Genomic DNA, 19,564 nt, shown 5'->3' with positions numbered 1-19,564 from the left:
AATATAAAATCAACTTTTTAATTGTCAATTTTACTCATTTTGCTCTTGCATCCAATTTTTAAAGGTCCAATTCCATTGCTAGTCATTAATTTATAAGTTTGGAAGAACACAGCAAGCCAGGCAGCATCAGAAGGTGGAGGTGTCAACGTTTCGGCTATAACCCTCCTTCAGGCCTGGAAGAAAGGTTATGCCTGAAACGTTGACTTCACCACCTTCTGATGCTGCCCGGCTTGCTGTGTTCTTCCTGCTTCCTGTTTGTCTACTTTGGATTCCAGCAACTGCTGTTTTTTGTCTCTAACTGAGTTTATAAGTTTGGATGTCATTACAGTAGATTAGACAAGCAGGAGGTGGGGAGAACACAGCAAGACAGCATCAGGAGGTGGAGAGTGCTGAGGGAATGTTACAGTTTCGAAAACACAATATTTCAGATAGGATTTTGGTCTGATTACTATGCTACTATTAAAAAAGGTAGAAGGGTTCTTTGTGTCCTTACCAACCTTCAACCCACAAAATAGGTCAAAGCAAATCAATTGCTCATTACCTTAGAAAGTCTGTGGCACCTTTCTACACAGTAAGACTAATTTATTAGCCATGAAGTGCTTTGGGCATGTGTATATGCAGATATTTATTTTTATAAAACTCAAGTTGAACTTTTCCAAATAATTATTTTAAGGCTTCTGGGGCTTTTATACTCCTTTTGTCTTATTTCTCTGTATACAGATGCACACTCGTCATCATGTTCTGGTCTTTCTTTTCCTGGTGATCTCATTGCCTTGATTATTCACTCTGGTCCCCCCCCCACATCCCACCCACCACCCCACCCACCCAGCCTCCCTTCTTGCTTTACCTCACATTTTCATCCTTCATTTTCTCTGTTCTTTTCCTTTGTTCTCCTAAAGTCATCACAATCCGGGATTGTAAAACTGTTAGTACATACATTACCAGGCAGATTTTTGTTTGGAAACACAGTTAACTTTCTGTATGATTATTCTCTCAGTGCATGCCTCAATCAAAAACTGAGAAATAACAGAGGGGCTATGCAAGATTTAATATACTCTTGTTAATGAGCTCATTTACTTATTTCATAAACCCCAATGCTAAGAGGACATTCAAGCCATGATGGTTTGGTGGGTATTGCCTTCAAATTAAACAACATTTGCACTCTGAAAACATTTTCCAAAGCAAGTCTCCAATTATACTCATTCCACATATTTGGTTGAAAATCCTTCCTTGCACACTCCATTTTTAAATACACTGCAGTAAGTGCAGATTCCATTCATGTTCTTTGACAGCTTGCCAAACTATTGTTGGCTTTTTGCTGAGCAAACACAGTCATAATGTTTTAATAGTGAGTATTGATGACTGCATCAGAAAAGATTGTCTGGGAGACTTTGCCAGCCACTTTTGGGATGGTGGGGGTGGGGACAGGATTACTTTCAGTGGAGGTCCAATAATTATTTCAGTGGTTCTTCAGCTATGTGCATATTAATTTTGGCCTTTTTTCATGATGAGGTCAGTAATCACTGCAAGCTGCTTCATATGCCAGTCCATTTGAGTTATTCGCTATTCAAACAAAAATATTCAAAAATCCTTCCCAGTGGAAATGTTGGCATTGGTTCAGCCTTTCTTCAGCTGAATCTGTATTAATTTATCTCTTTTTCATGACTGAGGTCAGTAAACTGCGGTATCCATTTTCATTTCATCAACTTTCCCAATTCAAACAAAAATATTCAAAAACCTTTTCTAAGTAAATGTTAAAACTAAAAGCATAAACTGATGACAGGTTAGTGCATATCAAACCCTTTATAACTGCTGGTCTATAAAGTCTAGATCTGTCTTGTGATGGAATAATGGTGACTTTGTTGGCAAGTTGTCAAGAAAAGTGATCATTCTTGTCTTGTTTAGTATTTATTTAATCGAGGGTGTGCTGAACTGCCAGAGGAGTGATTTTTCTGTTGAGGCTGTAAGCCATGGCCCCATCTGCCTACACAGATGGGCATTAAAAAAACGATGCCTTTATTCAGCAAAGAACACAGGAGTTTTCCCAGCATCCTAACCAATGTTTATCCCTCAACTAGCACCATTAAGCAGATTAACTGGTTATTTACCAGTTTGCTGTTTATGCATTCTGTAAAAATTGGCTACCAGAAATTATGGAAATACTCAGCAGTGTATCTCAGAAAGAAACAAGTTTAACATTTCAGGTTGTAATGAATATTCAGTAGGAGTGAGGAAATTTAAAAATATAATCAGTTTTGAACAAATCAAAAGGAAAGTAAAAGTAAACTTGAGGAGCAACACCCTCATCTTTTGACTCAACACCCAGTTGTCTCCTGGACTCACAATTGAATTTGACAATTTTAGATCAATTTCACAGCGCCTGAGACCCGGGTTCAATTCCCGACTCAGGCGACTGACTGTGTGGAGTTTGCACATCCTCCCCGTGTCTGCCTGGGTTTCCTCCGGGTGCTCCGGTTTCCTCCCACAGTCCAAAGATGTGCGGGTCAGGTGAATTGGCCATGCTAAATTGCCCGTAGTGTTAGGTAAGGGGTAAATGTAGGGGTATGGGTGGGTTTCGCTTCGGCGGGTCGGTGTGGACTTGTTGGGCCGAAGAGCCTGTTTCCACACTGTAAGTAATCTAATCTAAAAAAAAATTACCAGCTTCTGTAGTATTTTGCTTTTCTGAATTGAAAATGTATCCTTCAGTTGGAAAGCACTTGTGACGTCCAGCAATTATAAACAACTTTATATGAATTACCTTTCTCTGAAACAAATTTGAATCCATCATGATTGATTTGTTGACAGTTACAGTGTCTGCAAATTTTCCTGCAGTTCTGCTCTCACCCCTTCTCTTCCCCCTCAGAACCATGATAAGATTCCTTTTGTCATCTCTTTCCACCTCACTCGTCTCAATATTCAAATCATAATTTTCCATCCTTCTTATCACTTTTAGTGTCATGGCACCACCAAATGCATAAGACCATAAGACATAGGAGTGGAAGTAAGGCCATTCGGCCCACCGAGTCCACTCTGCCATTCAATCATGGCTGATGGGCATTTCAACTCCACTTAACAGCGTTCTCCCCGTAGCCCTTAGTTCCTCGAGACAACAAGAATCTATCAATCTCTGCCTTGAAGACATTTAGCGTCCTGGCCTCCACTGCACCCTGTGGCAATGAATTCCACAGGCCTACTACTCTCTGGCTGAAGAAATGTCTTCGCATTTCTGTTCTGAATTTATCCCCTCTAATTCTAAGGGTCCTAGTCTCCTCGCCTAATGGAAACAATTTCCTAGCGTCCACCTTTTCCAAGCCATGTATTATCTTGTACGTCTCTATTAAGTCTCCCCTTAATCTTCTAAACTCCAATGAATACAATCCCAGGATCCTCGTATGTTAGACCAACCATTCCAGGGATCATTCGTGTGAATCTCCGCTGGACACGTTCCAGTGCCAGTATGTCCTTCCTGAGGTGTGGGGACCAAAACTGGACACAGTACTCCAAATGGGGCCTAATCAGAGCTTTATAAAGTCTCAGTAGCACCTCGCTGCTTTTATATTCCAACCCTGTTGAGATAAGTGACAACATTGCATTCGCTTTCTTAATCACGGACTCAACCTGCATGTTTACCTTTAGAAAATCCTCGACTAGCACTCCCAGATCCCTTTGTACTTTGGCTTTACGAATTTTCTCACCATTTAGAAAGTATTCTACGCTTTTATTCTTTTTGCCAAAGTGCAAGACCTTGCATTTGCTCACATTGAATTCCATTGGCCATTTCCTGGACCACTCTCCCAAACTGTCTAGATCCTTCCGTAGCCACCCCACTTCCTCAGTACTACCTGCCTGTCCACCTACCTTTGTATCATCTGCAAACTTCGCTAGAATGCCCCCAGTCACTTCATCCAAATCATTAATATATAATGCGAAAAGCTGTGGCCCCAACACTGAACCCTGTGGGACACCACTCGTCACCGACTGCCATTCTGAAAAAGAACCTTTTATCCCATCGTACCATACTCTCCCTTTTCATTATTTCACCAGGACCATTTGCTCCATGTTGTTCTTACTCACTCCTCACTAACATAGTGACCCCTTCTCATGCAAACACTAGATGTAATATTTGCCCTTCTACCTCTTCACAGTCCATGTCCATACATTCTTTCCAATTTAGTGTTTTCCATTCACTACAATGTAGTCTCCTTGACAGTGGAAAGTTCAAATGCAGATTGAGTGATTCTGCAGAATGCCTCCACTCAGTCGGTGGAGGCATTCTGCAGAACCACTGGGCAGCACGCTGGCACAATGGTTAGCACTGCTGCCTCACAGCGCCAGAGACCTGGGTTCAATTCCCAACTCAGGCGACTGACTGTGTGAAGTTTGCATATTCTCCCTGTGTCTGTGTGGGTTTCCTCCGGGTACTCCGGTTTCCTCCCACAGTCCAAAGATGTGCAGGTCAGGTGAATTGGCCATGCTAAATTGCCCGTAGTGTTAGATAAGGGGTAAATGTAGGGGTATGGGTGGGTTGCAGGTCGGTGTGGACTTGTTGGGCCAAAGGGCCTGTTTCCACACTGTAAGTAATCTAATCTAGTCTTCAAACATGACCACAAGTGCTTGGTTGCCTGTAATTTTAATTTGCCACTTTGCTGTTCCGTTGGCATTTCCTCTGCCAACATGCAATATGTGGATCCATCATTATACCCTTTTGGCTGTGCAAGACTAAGAATCTGTTACTCAGTCTCCCCTAACTTGCATCCTGCCACAGACCTACTTTTATCCATTTCTGAAAACCTGTTACATCTCACCTTTCCCAGTTCTGATAAAAGCTCATCACACTGAAATATGAACTCCGTGGAGAGCAACCTTCTGCCTCCAGATACTGCCTGACCTGCTGAATATTTCTAGCATTTTCTGTACTTACATAAGATTTATAACGTAATTATGTGAATCACTTCAAGCTCCTTGTTAGTGTAGCCTTACATCTTGCTGCAGTTTAGCTATCATTCTGATTTGACTATAAGCACAACCATAAAGTAAAAACTCCAAGTTAGTTGAAAAAAAGACTATGCCATTAAATCAGTTGTTGAATACCATGTACGCTGATTTGCTGAATATGTCATTTGTTTAAAAAAAAATTAGTTGTCCAGAGGTATTGAAATAAACATAGCAAAGTTGTGTGGTTCTGGAAGGAGTTGAGGCAAAAGTAGTAGGTACCCCACCATTATTTTATACTGTTAAGAACAGTTAGTAGATTTTGCAAAAGATAAGTTTGTTAATGTCAAATTGAGTCCAAATAGAATCTGCCAAATTCAGCATTTGTTTTTTGCTAAATATAATATTTAGCTACTGAATGCACTGAATTTGATCCCATTCTTACATAAGTCTATCTGCTGTAACGTCAGAGGTATTCAGTTGCCAACCTTTGGGTAAATCCCAGAGCTGAACCGAAAATTGCTATTGAGCTGGATAACTATGTTCAACACGCAAAAGTATGCTTTGGTGATATAATTGGGTGAATACAATCGTAGTGATGTACAGTTTAGAAACAGACTCTTTGGTCCATCTTATCTATGTCAGGTATCCTAAATTAGTCTAGTCCCATTTGCCAGAACTTGGCCCAAGCCTCGAAACACTTCCTGTTTATTTACCTATCCACATGTCTTTTAAATGTTGTAATTGTACCAACTGCCTCCACTCCCTCTGGCAACTCATTCCACACACACACCATCCTCTTTGTGAAAAAGTTGCCCCTTAGGTCCCTTTCAAATCTTACCCCTCTCACCCTAAACCTATGGCCTCTGGTTTTGGACTCCCCTCCCCTGACTATTCACCCTATCCATGTCTGTCATGATTGTATAAACCTCTATAAGGTCACCCCTCTGCCTCCGATGCATCAGAGAAAATGGCCTCAACCTGTTCAGCCTCTCCCTTTAGCACAAACCCTCCAACCCTGACAACATTCTTATGAATCTCTTAATCCAGAGGACGTGATAGATCTGGTCCAGAGAAAGAGTTCAAGTTTCAGCCCTACAGTTTATTAATTTTAATTTTAGTTTAGAAGTCTTTAAATAAAATTAGCTATGAGTATGGTAGATGGTCTGCAAAACCCAAAAGGTGCATTAATCTCCTTCTGAGATAGAAAGATGGTGTCTGTACCTGGCTTGCATTTACACAATGACAGTCCTTACCTTTGTGGTTCAATCAACTGTACCCTTCCGTACACAATAAACTTTTGCCTTGAGAACAACACTCTTCGTCAAAAATTAAACTGTTTGGAAAGCCTTGCCTCAATATTTTACTCTCAATTTAAAAAGTTACATAACATTCCTGAAACGAAGCACAGGAAGGGCAATAAATGCTGGCCAGATAGCAACACCCATGTAAAACGAATGAATTGAGGAAAAGAACAAAGATTCACAGATGGTTTAAATGAAAAAAAAGGACTGTAGGTGCTGGAAATTTCTGGAAAAGCTCAACAGGTCTGACTGCATCTGTGGAGAGAAATCAAAGTTAACTTTTCAGGTTCGGTGACCCTTCCTCAGAACCCCTCCTCACAGACTGTTTCTTATTCTGCTGGAAATCGCTTCCAATTGGTATTATTTGCCTGGAACTCAATCTCGCATATCTCAAGTACAAATTTGATCTGAATGATAAAGAGAAGATGCAAATTTTAAAAACGTGAATGTTAGAAAATAAATTCCTTATACAATGAATGGTACGATTGTGGAATCCTCCATCAAAAACCATTATAAGGTAAGTCCGTAATTTATTTTTGACACCATATTTGGTGGGGGGGAGAAAAGGAATCTGAAAAGATACGGTGACAATCGTGACAGAAATTTAATCAAGTGTATCCCGTACATGGAAATAAATTGATGTAGACTTGATGAGGCATGGTCACCTTCTGTGAAACTCTACCATTGTAAATTTAAATTGGTGCATACTTTGTCTTTGTGTATATGAAGTCATATCGTTTCATTGCATTCCCTTTTCAGTTAGTTGGAATTTCATTCTGTTCTGTGGATACCTATGCGCCCCGCTTGTGAATTAAAAATGACAATTACTCATATGATACTGCAGAATGAGTGCCAAGTTATTTGTAGTGTCTTCTGACTCTGGCAGAGTTAACTAATTAGAGATTGAAGATTTTTCTCATCTCTAACGCTCGGTGTGCAAAATGTTATAATTAACCAAAGATGATGGATTGCAGTTTAATGTTTTTGATTTGAAGAACTGCTACAATTTATAACTGGGGATGAATTACCTGTTTTGTGAAAATGTGGAGTTGATCGTTTTGATGGATCTGTGAATAAGAAAAATGCAGGTTAATTTCCAATGAAAAAAGGGAAATCACTAACTCCAAAACTGGGGAAGAAAACAACAAAACACTTAGTAGTTTTGTCTTTTTAGTTATAGTAAGATAGTTCTATTTCATGATTTTCTTGTGACAAGAACATAACTGATTTGTGAGAAATAGTGTACAAAACAGTTGTTTCAATTATTTTGTTCAGACGGTATGTTGATGACGAGACGCTTTGAAGGAAATTCACAAAATAAATTTGATTTATTGCACACCACTGTCTATGGGTTGTTTTCTATTTGAATGCAATAGGGTTTAATAAAAGTTGCCCAGTCTGCCCTTATTGAGAAGACCAGGGAGTCGTTAAGAGTTGAAAATTGTCAGGAAAAATCATATTGCATCAACAAGTGGCTTGTTTAATATTTTCTTTTCTAATTCTCAACTATCCCTTTGATGTTGCCTATGGCCCTCAGTGAACTTTTGTTTAAAGAAAGGAAAACAGGCTGTGCCAGTTTATAAAACAGATTTATAGCAGCGTATATGCAAAAGAGATGTTTGAAACCAAGTGTCCCTCAAAGGGAAGCATTTGGCTTGCCATTGAGCAGAAATGTGCTCTGTAGCACATCAGAGACAGGGTTGTCTCAGAGATGGGAATTTTAATGACGCACACTAATCAGATTGACATCAGAGTGTCGAGCCTGAACTTGCAGAATGCAGGCAGCTGGTATTCGAGTTCGTCAGCTGCAGCCAGCAAAATGCGCTCAGTCCAAGGAGTTGTGGCAACTATAAGTAACTGATGCAACCTTTAGACTCCTTGTCCTCCTTTGTCTTTGCTCAGAATAAATATTAGCAAGGCATGTAATGTTAGGTACAGTCATACACTGAAGCTGCCAAAAGCTACGTAAATAATTTACCCATAATTTGGTTTAGCTGGGAAAACGTTGCTGGGCTGCACCAAGTTGAGGTGGTGTTGTTTCGTTAAAATTCTGCAGTATCAGATAACACATGCACAGTTGGCATGGTGATAATCCACAGTATTCAACAAAAAAAAATCACGAACAAGTTAAAAATTCAAAAATGTTGATAAGGGAAGTGAACTAGAAGAAGAGGAAATGAAAGCTAGTGGATACTATACAGCTTTCAAGTGTTTAGCTGTCCCATTGAGGCTGATTTTGCCATACAGTATTTGTGGCCAGCAGCAAACTCATTTTAGTTTAATTTTCTGTTTGTTTTGACACTTCTAACTGATTCCTATATTTAGGCTGACTGAAGATTCCCATGTGCAATGTAATAGATCTCAGTGGGATAAAAGTTAGGGTTACCTTGGTGATCCCAGTATGGCATAGGAGGTGACCCTGCCATGTAACTTGTAGTTTAGATTTACTGAGAGGTAATTTAGAAACTGTGAGGAATAATTTGGCACAATGGTACATATATATATTGTGAGTCTCAATGTGCAAAGTTGTGGACTTTTTCAATATGGTTTAAAATTGATAACTTGAGTTCTTTGCATAGGGGAAGCAGATTGGGTAGAGAACTGGGATCGTACATTCTAACAATGCATGCCTTGTGTTGCCAACCTATGTTGGCAGTTTGTTCTTCAGTTGTGATTTTCTGGAGATTTGTGAGGAAATTAATACTTTTCTTTGTTAAAATGAGACAGAACTGCCATCTCAGCATAATCACTGAACATGGCGCCAAAGGAATAGAAGCACATAAACATCAGGAAGTCAGCAATACTTGCATCTGAAGAAATGTTCATATTATGGGGAGAGGGAAAGAATATCTCTTTGAACAAATTTTGAATACTCAGCACAAACCACATTTAATTTTGGGAGATATATTTGTTCAAAATAGATTTATTGCAGTTTAGTCAGCATATAGAATTTAACTACTTGTCTTTTGCGCTAAAGTGATGAATTTTGTGACAAGTTCACTAAAGATTTTGATAGCTTGAGGGCCTTGCAATATCTGATAAACAACTTGGTACTGCTCTGGGATTCTGATCAATCATGAACACATTGTCTTAAATCTGCTTCTTTCTCTCTCTCTCTCTCTCTCTCTCTCTCTGTGTGTGTATGCGCTTTTCATTATTGTTAATGATATCCTTCTTTACTGATATTGCTGACCAATTTTACCCAATTGTGGTGTATCAATACATCCATTCCTGAGTTGCTTTTGACAGTTCAGCGAATGGAAAAGATTAATAGGCATGTAGCTTGCTGTGAGGATACCTCTGAGTTTGAGGCAACTTTGAATTTCCTTTCAAATGATTCTGCCAAAAACTATGATGTGCACAAATCTTTTTTTAAACACCCAGCACCTTCATCCACTCCAAATTCTTGAATTGCACAACTACCAAATACAATGCACGAGGATGGAATGTGATCATTTTAGCTAGTTTCCTGTCCAATTTAGTTAAAGATTATTCTCACTAAATAATTGGCTGAGTGATGTGATTTATCACAATACCCTTTTGTTTTTCAAGCCTACATTTAAGCTTGGCGCAGCATAAAGAAATGCAACATCTCTGTCAAAATCTGAATTGTACACTAGGAAGAAAGCAGTTTAGCTCAGTGCACCTTTTTGGACCCTTTTAAACAAAAAACTTAGTCTCAATCTTTAGCCTTCCCTGTGTTGTTTTTCTTATTCATTTCTCAAGTATTATACTCTTTGTTTCCTCTTTCATTTAAACGCCACAGTAAAATCTTTATTATTCGGCATGCTTGGGTAATGGGTTGTGCCAGTTAACAGGGAGCTGCAATAATCCGGAAACAACATGAGTGCTGCTGTGCCTTTGAGGGGAGAGGAATAGCAGCTGGGAAATGGAGGGCCCCAACACAGCAGGGTATCACAGTAAAACCACCAAAACTGAAGACTAGGTTGACGCCACAGCCTTCTGACAAAATTGAGCTCTCTGTTTCAGTGTCAGTTGCTTTAAGCAGTATATCCTTGTCGAGAAACAACAGCCAACACTAATTCCACAAATTAATAATTTCAACGTAAAGTCTAACAGCAACTTTTTCAGAGTGACAATCAATTTAATGTTGTTAGTTGTTTTTAAGATGCATTGTCGGAATAGTACTATCAAAAATAAAATTAGCTGTAAAAAAAATTCCGGTTATTATAGAATCTGATTGATAGAGTATATGTACCTAACGTTGACTGTGTTTCATTTTCATTGCTTTCTGATTAGGCATTTAAATGTTCTGAAAATCATGTGATTTTTTTTAATAATCTCATCTCAAACTTCAATCATTCAAAGTGTCATTTTAATGAAATCCTCCAGTGGAAAGAACTTCAGTGTCTCATTCGTGACACAATGAAACCATTCAGCCCATGAAGTCTGTTCTGACTTTCCAGGGGAGAATCCAATCCACCCCATTAACCCCCTCTCTGCCCATAACCCAGCAAGTTGTGGAATAATTAATCTTTGGTTCCTCCCCCATCAGCAGTAAGCTCCAGGCCACTACCACTCTCTGATTTAAAAAGAGTTTTCCTCTCATTTCCCCTCATCTCTTGCCCAAAACTTTAAATATCAGTTCCTGGTCCCAACACTGTTAGTTTATGAGAACAGGTTTTCCTTGTCTCTCTTACCTAAACCTGTAGTCATTTTGTACATTAAATTGATATCAATAGTCTGTTCCTGCGCACTCTTCAGAATAGTGCCATTAATTCTATATTACTTCACACTATTCATTGTATCAAAATACATCACTTCATTACTGCTGTGTAATAAGTTCCAACTGCACCTTATTTGCCCATTCTGCTAACCTACCTATGCCCTGTAAAGTCAATTGGCTTTGTCATCTCTCCTTTAATAGGTAAAGAAGTTTGATCCTGCTATCATCTCAATGAGGTTTTCCTGACTAGGACCTGACACAATATAGTAACTGACATAACCAATAAATTTTACTGCATAGTATCTTGTTTTCTTTTTTTATAAAAAAACACTTCTATTTAAATAAATCCCTTGTCAACCTCTGGATGTTCCAAATTAGCTACCAAATGAATAACTTTTGAAATTTAGACTACTGTGATAGTCAATTTCCATGCAACAAACTCCTACAAATGGTAGTAAGATGCTGACCAGATAAGCTGTTGTTTTTTAATGATATTGGGTGAGAGATAAATATTGGCCAGGTTGCCAGTTTAAAAATGCCCCAGTCCTCTTTTTCAGAGTGAAGGTGGTAGATTCTTCATAATCATGATGATTATGGGAAGACTTATGTCTGAGGTGATTGCTGACAGAAGAGGCCATTTTTTGTTCTGCAGGCTCTTAAGCAGTTGGAGTACTGGAACCCCTGACTTGGAAAGACTCTAATAGAAGCTGACTAATTTGTGTCTGTCTTCAAACTTGTACTTGTTTGTTTCAGATTTGTAGGTTCCTTTCTTCTTGTTGTATACCACTTGTTTCCATTGGCAACCTCCTGCTCACTCGACCATTGGTCAATGTTGACCAGAGGGAGCTGCCTTATTTTGATGGTTTTTAAAATATATGTTAGGTGCATCTGGGTCTCCCTTTTTGAAGTATAGCTCACCATAAAGCACTCCTTTTGGCATTCATGAATCCTCCAAACATGACTCGTGTCTCGCTCAGTTCAATTTGACATTGTAAGAGAATGCATTACTCTGCTAAAGTCTTCATTCTTTGTGATTTAATCCAGTCACATCTTATTTATGATGGAACAAATATAGCATTGAGTGGGAGCACTCCAGAAGTCTTATTTATTTGCTGGACTGAACCCTTGTTTCTGACCTTTGAGAGGTGGTGATGGGAGTAACTCCATGAACCTGAGTTTAGTTAGAGATGTATAGTCTATAATTTCATCAGGCTTCTTTGAGAGGCGAATAATGAAGCTGTTGGCCTTTTGATTATTCATATCCTTTTTGACAATGGCATTATTTGATGGCTATCAAACATAAGATCTACAAGAGTAGTGTACAGGCCCATACTTTGTTGTCTATGCTTTGTGTATCTAGACAAAAATTGTCATTTATTCTGCATTCACTCTGAATCCCTACCAACTTTCAAGGGTTGATCAGCTATCATCAGACCAAACACTCTGACCAAAACTTTGCTGATATTGAAAAGTAACGTGATCTCTCTGTACTTTGAACAGACTTCTGTCCCTTGCTTTTTTTATGTATAGGAGATCATTATTGTATCTTGAGGTCCTGAGGCACCTTCTCCCTATAGCATGCTGGAAGCCTTTTAACAAACATCACTTATAGATGTTGAATGGAATTGTGGGGAATTACATGGAAGTGTGACAAGTTTTGGGGAGGTAGAGAGTGTCAGAATAAACAAAAGGTGATAAGAGGGAGCACAACATCTTGCATCTTTATTTTGATTTGGAAATTTGAGCTCAATTGTTATAGCAGCATACCCAAATGTTTTAATAAATGTTTTTATTATATTTTCACCCTTGTTTGCTTATGAGAATTGCATTCAATATTGAACTTCTGGTATCGTTATTTAATTCTGAGTCGAGAATCCCAAGTGCTTGTCCATAGCAAAATCACAGGCCCAGCTTTACTTGGGTCAGCTAATCCATTCTAGGCTCAGGAAAATATAAAGCACAAGCTAATTGTTTGATTGGCAAACCATCAACATTCTTCATCAAGGCCTTCATCCTTCTCTCCCTTCACCAGTGATACACTGTGGTAGTGTGTACTTATCTACAAACTGCAATACAGTAACTCACCAAGGCTCCTTTGGCAACACCTTCCAACCTTGTGACCTCTACCTCTAGAAGAACAAAGCCTACAGATACATGGGAACATCACGTGCCAGTTCTCGTTCAAGGCACTCACCATCCAGACTTAGAAATATATCTCTGATCCTTCAATGTTGTTGAGTCAGAATCCTTGTTCTATATCTTTTAAAAACTTTTTGGTGTCTGTGCAATTCTATGTCTGCACTTCTCCCCTATTCTGTTTTCAGAAATCCTGGAACTACCTTCCTACAGCACTGTAGGTGTTCCTACATCATGTGCTGTAACAGCTCAAGACAGCAGCTCACCACCACCTTTTCCAAGGAATTTTGGGAGGAGCAATAACTGCTGCAATACCCAGCGATTCCCAATCCCGTAAACCTTGAGATGTTTCAGCTTTTCCCTTTGTAATTTGGTTCCATTAACAAAGTAACTGTGTTAAATTAATTCTAAAGCACTGCACCTTGCAATTGTCTTACTGAACTGCACTTGACAGAAAAAAGCTCAGCTGCTGTCAACCTCCCTTGTAAATGATTAACCGCCTTCTCTGAATCTAGACTTGTCATCCATAAATTTAATTACCGTGCATAGTGGCTGTGATTTTAGACATTGGGTTCAGTCCCAGCGTCGACCACTGTGGCATTCTGTTAAATACCAGTGAATAACTGCGTGTAGAAATTTTCACGTTAGTGTTTTAGATTGGAGAACTATTTGAAGAATTAACATATGCCTTAAACCACGGTAGAAAGTTTTACTCGGTTTAGAAATATTTTGCTGCCAGTGACTAATCATTCATGACATTGCAAAAAAAATAGCAAGTAGAGTTTCATTTTTAGATGTTTCTGATGCATGTTTTAGCATTGCTAGCAATGTCCTTTTTGCTAACCCACATTCAAGCACTACTTTAGTGTTTGAACACACAAATCAAGGCTCATATTCCAATGCAGTCCTGAGGAAGCATTGTGTTGTAGAGGTGTTGTCTTTAGATAAGGACTTTAAATGAGGCCTCATCTGTCTTCTCCCACAAATCTAAACTAAATTTTGAACCTTTCCTTTTATATCTATCTACCTTAGCCTTTCTTTTCATTTGTTGTAATTATTGTCATTATCGTTCCCCTTTTGTAATATGAAGGAACCGTGTCCTTTGTAATTTTGAAGATGCAGGTTGGGTCACCATTAATTTCTTAAATAAAAGCAAAATATTGTGAATGCCAGAAATCTTAAATAAACAGAGAAAAGTATTGCGAAACTCAGCAAGTCGAGCTGCGTCAGTGAGTGAGAAACAATATTACTCTTCAGAACTGAAGAAGAGTCACGCCAGACTCAACATTGCTTCACTCTCCATAGATGGTACCAGACCTACTGAGTTTCTCAAGCATTTTTGTTCCACTAATTTATTTGTTGCAAAACAAACTCTAACTACATCTTCCTGCATAACTGCGCCTCTCATTGTTCATAATAATCTAATGAAAATCTGGCTAGTTTGCATTGCTTTAATGTTCTTCCAAAAAATGTGCTCAAAATTGTATAGTGTTTTAATGTTTTGAACCAGGTCTTAAGTCCTAGTCCCAGTTCAGGACTTGAACAAATAATTTAAGCTGCCACGTCAGAGCACTATTGGGAGTTTTGTACTATGAAAGGTGACATCTTTCAGGAGAGATGAGAATGGGGCCTGCCAAATTGGGAGAATGTAAAATATCTTGTGACACTATTCAAATAAGAGCATGGAGTTCTCCTGGTGACTGGCAAAATTCCATCAACAACAGATTACCTAGATATTTATCTTCATCATTCTTCACGGATCATCACTCTTTCTATATGCAAGCTGCCAAATTTTCCTGCATAACAAGAATGGCCGCACTTCAAAAAGTAATTTGCCTGTGAGAATTTAAAGATGAAGGAGGAGTGGAAGTTTTTCCCTGTAACTATGGACTTTTACAAGCCAAAGGATATTTCATTGCTTTGTATTTTTAAAAACTTTTTGGTGCGTCTGCAATTGCATGTCTGCACCTTTCCCCTACTCTGTTTTCAGAATAACAAAAGTCTATGGTGCAGAAAGGGCCATTCAGCCCATCATGTCTGCACCAACTCTTCATTTGAGTAATCTTACCTAGTGCCAACCACCTGCTTTTTCATCAAACTGTGGCACAATATTTTTATCCAAGTAATCAGCCACTGCCCTTTTGAATTCCTCAATTGAACTTGCCTCCATTTCACTTCCAGGCAGTGTATTCCATACCTTAACTACTCAATGAGCAAAAAGGTTTATTTTGGTATCACCCTTGCTTCTTTTGTAAACCACTTTAAATCTTTGTGTTGCAATCCTCTTCTTTTACAACCAGAAATAGTTCCTCCAAATCTACTCCATTCAGCCCACTCATGATCTTGAAAACCTGTATCAGATCTCTTAGCTTTTTTCTAAGGAAAACAGCCCCACCTTATTCAATCTGTCCTCGTCATTGAAGCTTCTTATTCGTGGAACCATTCTCATAAATCTCAGTGGTACTCTGTCAAATATGTTCACATGCTTTCAACAATGTGACACCCAAAACTGTACACAGTACTCTAGCTCTGTCTAACAAGTGTCCTGTACAATTGAGCATTACTTCCTTGCACTTTTACTCTGTGTCTGTGTCCCTGTCTTTGGAGGGTTATGCAGACATGATGGGCAGAATGGCTTCTGTCTACAGTGTCAGGATTCTGTAATTCAATTTTCTTTCCAAGATAGTACATCAACTTGTACTTATCTGTATTGAAATCCATCTACAATTATCCATCACTCCAACAAAAGTTTAATGATTTGTTATTCCCAAAATGTTACACTTCATATTATTCAACAATGAACTGCAACTTCCATCTGGCTGCTTATTATACCAGACTATATCACAGACATCTTATCATTTGCTCTCCCCTTTAATTTGGTATAATTATCAAATTTCAGTTGTGGCCTCAAGTTTCAAATCCAAGTCATTCGTTTATATCAGGTGGAGTTTGATGCAGTTGTCAGAATGAGGGTGACATTACCCAATGCATTGCATGGATTTTTCTCATACACGTTGATGGATGCAGACCTCGAGAATTGGTACATAACATAAGAAATGGGAGCTGGAATAGGCCAAAGAACCCCTTTAATTTGCTCCATCATTCGAATCCACTTTTCCATCTTTTCTTCAAATCTTTTGATTCTCTGAGAAACCAAATATCTGTCTATCTCAAATCTTCTACTCAGCAGCATGGCATCCACAACCCTATGGAGTGAAGAATTCCAAAGATTTGCAAAGCTCTGTGTGAAGAGATTCACTCCTCATTGTAATCCCAAATGATCAGTCCCTTATTCTGAGATTTTGTCTTCATATTCTAGATTCCCTAAGCGGAGGAACCACCTTCTCTGTCTTCCCTGTCAAGCTATTCAGAACTTATATGGTTCAATAGGATACCTCTCATTCTTCTAAACACCACAGAGTATAGGCTCAGAGAGGGTACTTGATAACCCAATGGTCTTCTAACTAGACTGTTAATCCAGAAACCCAAGTAATATTTTAGAGACCCATGTTTGAATCCTCCCACAGCAAATGGTAGAATTTGAATTTAATAAAAATCTGTAATTAAGAATCTAAAAATAACCATGAAGCCAGTATTGTAAAACCCCATCTGGTTCATTAATGCCATTTGGGGAAGGAACTCTGCTGTCCTTACCTGGTCTGGCCTACATGTGACTCTGGACCCATAGCAATGTGATAGACTCTTAACTGCCCTCTGGGCAATTAGGAATAAGCAGTAAATGCTGACCTAACATTTGAATTTTTAAAAAAAACTTACTCAGTCTTTCATCGTAAACTAATGTTGTCATCCCAGAGACCAACCTGATGAACATATGCCACATATCAGGTTTAGTTTTCATAACTTTTCTAATTGCTGCATTTTTACACTACAGGGATTTTTGATTAGTTACTGAGTTTAAAGATGGTTGGTGCAGCCTCAGGTGATGAAGGTGATACAAGGAGTTTTGAAGGTATCTTTTATTGATTCGTGTGGTGTTTAACATGTGTAAAGACACTACCAGGCTGAACAACCTTCAAACCAAACAACTGATAAATTAAACAAATTGTTTGTTTAGTACAGTGCACAAGAGGTCTTGCTTAAGCTTCGTGGATATAGGTACAGATTGACAAAAGGCATTGCTTAAGAAATCACAGATGTGTGTAGAAGTACTGCTGAAGTTCAGTCAAGTAAAGATGTGAATCTTTGCACCACCAAACACTTATCCAACCAGCCCTGACTCTGGATCTATCTGGATTTGGGTGGAAGACTCCTAGATCGCCACAGCCAGCCAATGAGCCACACCATCTAGGAAATAATCAAGAACGTCCAGTGGAGATATAAACTTGTCTTGCTCAGGAATTAGACTGTCAACGGTTTAAGACACCTTCCCATTGACAGGGTAACGTATTGCCATCAAGTTCCACATTAATAAGGCACCTACTTTCCAAGAAAACAGGCAAGAGACATTTATTAAACAATTGACATTCTTGTGATCTTGATAACTGAACTGCATAACTTCCATCTGAGTACTGTAAAAGGAATGTGACTGGTGTGTATGTTTAAAAATCTTTGGTCATTCTACCACAATATGGACATATTAAACTCCATTAACCAGTCGTTACATTAGCTGGAGGGCTGGAACTTCAGGAAATAATTACCTTTCTATGATCCAATCACACTAAGGACTAAACTCTTCGATATGTCAACATAAGAACGCTTGCTGATATAGCCAGTCTTAAGTTAACTTCTCACAGCTAATCCCAAACAATGACCAAAATCAGGTTTTAGTGTTATAAAAGTAACTGTGTAGGTTGCTCCACACATACCAAACTTAATGTTCCAAGTATCCATTCTCAGAGCCAGATACAACAACATTTGTATAGTTCCTTTGTTTTAAAATCTCTCAAGGTGCTTTTGTCGGAGCAATTATCTGATTAAATCTGACATTGAGGGATATCATGATATTAGGTCGGTTAACCAATAAGATTGGTCATAAATAAAACAGAATAAATAATTGTCACTGTCTGCTTACTCCAGATTTATGTGAATTGAGTCAGAATGTAGTGGGGACCTACGGATCATTCCCTTGAAGCGCGCTCCAATATAAGTTGGAAAAGTCTTGCACTGTTCCTGACTGCAATTGTTTCCCTTTTTACAATAAAGTCCCTTTCAGCGCAATGCTGAGTCTTGCATGATAGCTGAACAAATCCCTACTGCTGCTTGCTGCGGGGCTCCAAATTATGAAAGAATTGTTTGGGCAAACAGCCCAGAAACTTGATCTGAATTTGGACTCTGATGTCATTAAAGAGAAATGAAAAAGATCAGTGTGCCTTTCTCTTCAGTGTTGTCCCTAAGGGCTGTCTCTTGGCTAAATTGGTAATCCACCAGAATGCTCCAATAATGATGTGAGATAACAATCGGAAAGGTGCCTCGAGATTTATAGTTAAAAGACATGGTTGCACAATTATTAGTAGTTCTCAATTGTAAGCTATAGGTTTTCATTTAGAATTGTGCCTTTCAATCGGGCTGGGCTTAATTTCTGATGCAACTTGACCCACAGATGTCCATTAGAACCTCACACATTTCTGAAATGAAACAGGGCAGAGATGATACAGCCTTAACTGTTGGCCTGCTGTTTTAGCAGTAGTCAGTGCAACCTCCGTACACTGTTAGATAATGTATTCATAGACTACAGTGCAATCAGAACTCCTGAGCTATTTAAAGACCATACTAATTTGTCTTACAAATCCAACACTTGAGACATACTTGAGGATAGCTGATTTAACTTACCTGCTTCTCTTGAAGATAAAATACTTTTGGTCTACCCATTCTATCCTCCTTTTGCTGCACACCATCGATACCCATTGGTTTCTTGCACTGATAATGTGTAACAGTAACTTGGAGGTGTTTCTCCATATTCTGCTTTTTCTTGTTCTGGTCAAGTCTCCAATATGATCAGTGTAGATTCCCAGTTCTGAGGAAGCGTCACTCGATCCGAAATATTAACTCTGATTTCTCTCCACAGTTCCTGCCAGATCTGCTGAGCTTATCCAGCAATATCTGTTTTTGTTTCTGATCAACAGCAGCTGCAGTTCTTTCAGTTTTTATTAAGTATAGTTTGTGTGGTCACTTAAATGAGATCCTGGCAAGGGTTGATGGCATAGTAATTTAGTGATCCAAAGGCGTGTGCCATTAGAGCACTGGATACTTTCCCATTTTTACTGGAATGGTTGTGAAAAGTTTTGATATTTATTTAAGCCAACTTGTTCTGTACATTGAAGAAGTTTATGGGAAGCTAGGGAAGAGATTGCTGGGCACTTGCTGGGATATCTGTCTCATCGACAGCCACAGGTCAGGTGCCAGAAAACAAGAGGTTGGCTAATGTGATGGCATTATCTAAGAGACTGTAAGGAAAAGCCAGGGGACGATAGATTGGTGAGCCTGATATCAGTGGTGGGCAAGCGGTTGGTGGGGATTCTGGTGAACAGGATTTACATGCATCTGA

The 19,564-nt window shown here is 38.9% G+C and overlaps 1 protein-coding gene across 4 annotated transcripts in view; it reads left to right on the top strand.

The window, feature by feature from the left end:
- Window positions 1–19,564, top strand: part of znf592 (zinc finger protein 592) — a 195,420-nt gene that overhangs the window by 67,834 nt on the left and 108,022 nt on the right. The window lies entirely within an intron of this gene.

Source organism: Hemiscyllium ocellatum, chromosome 42 (assembly GCF_020745735.1).
Source record: "Hemiscyllium ocellatum isolate sHemOce1 chromosome 42, sHemOce1.pat.X.cur, whole genome shotgun sequence".
Taxonomy (NCBI): Eukaryota; Metazoa; Chordata; class Chondrichthyes; order Orectolobiformes; family Hemiscylliidae; genus Hemiscyllium; species Hemiscyllium ocellatum.
This window is presented reverse-complemented; position numbering and strand designations above follow the sequence as displayed.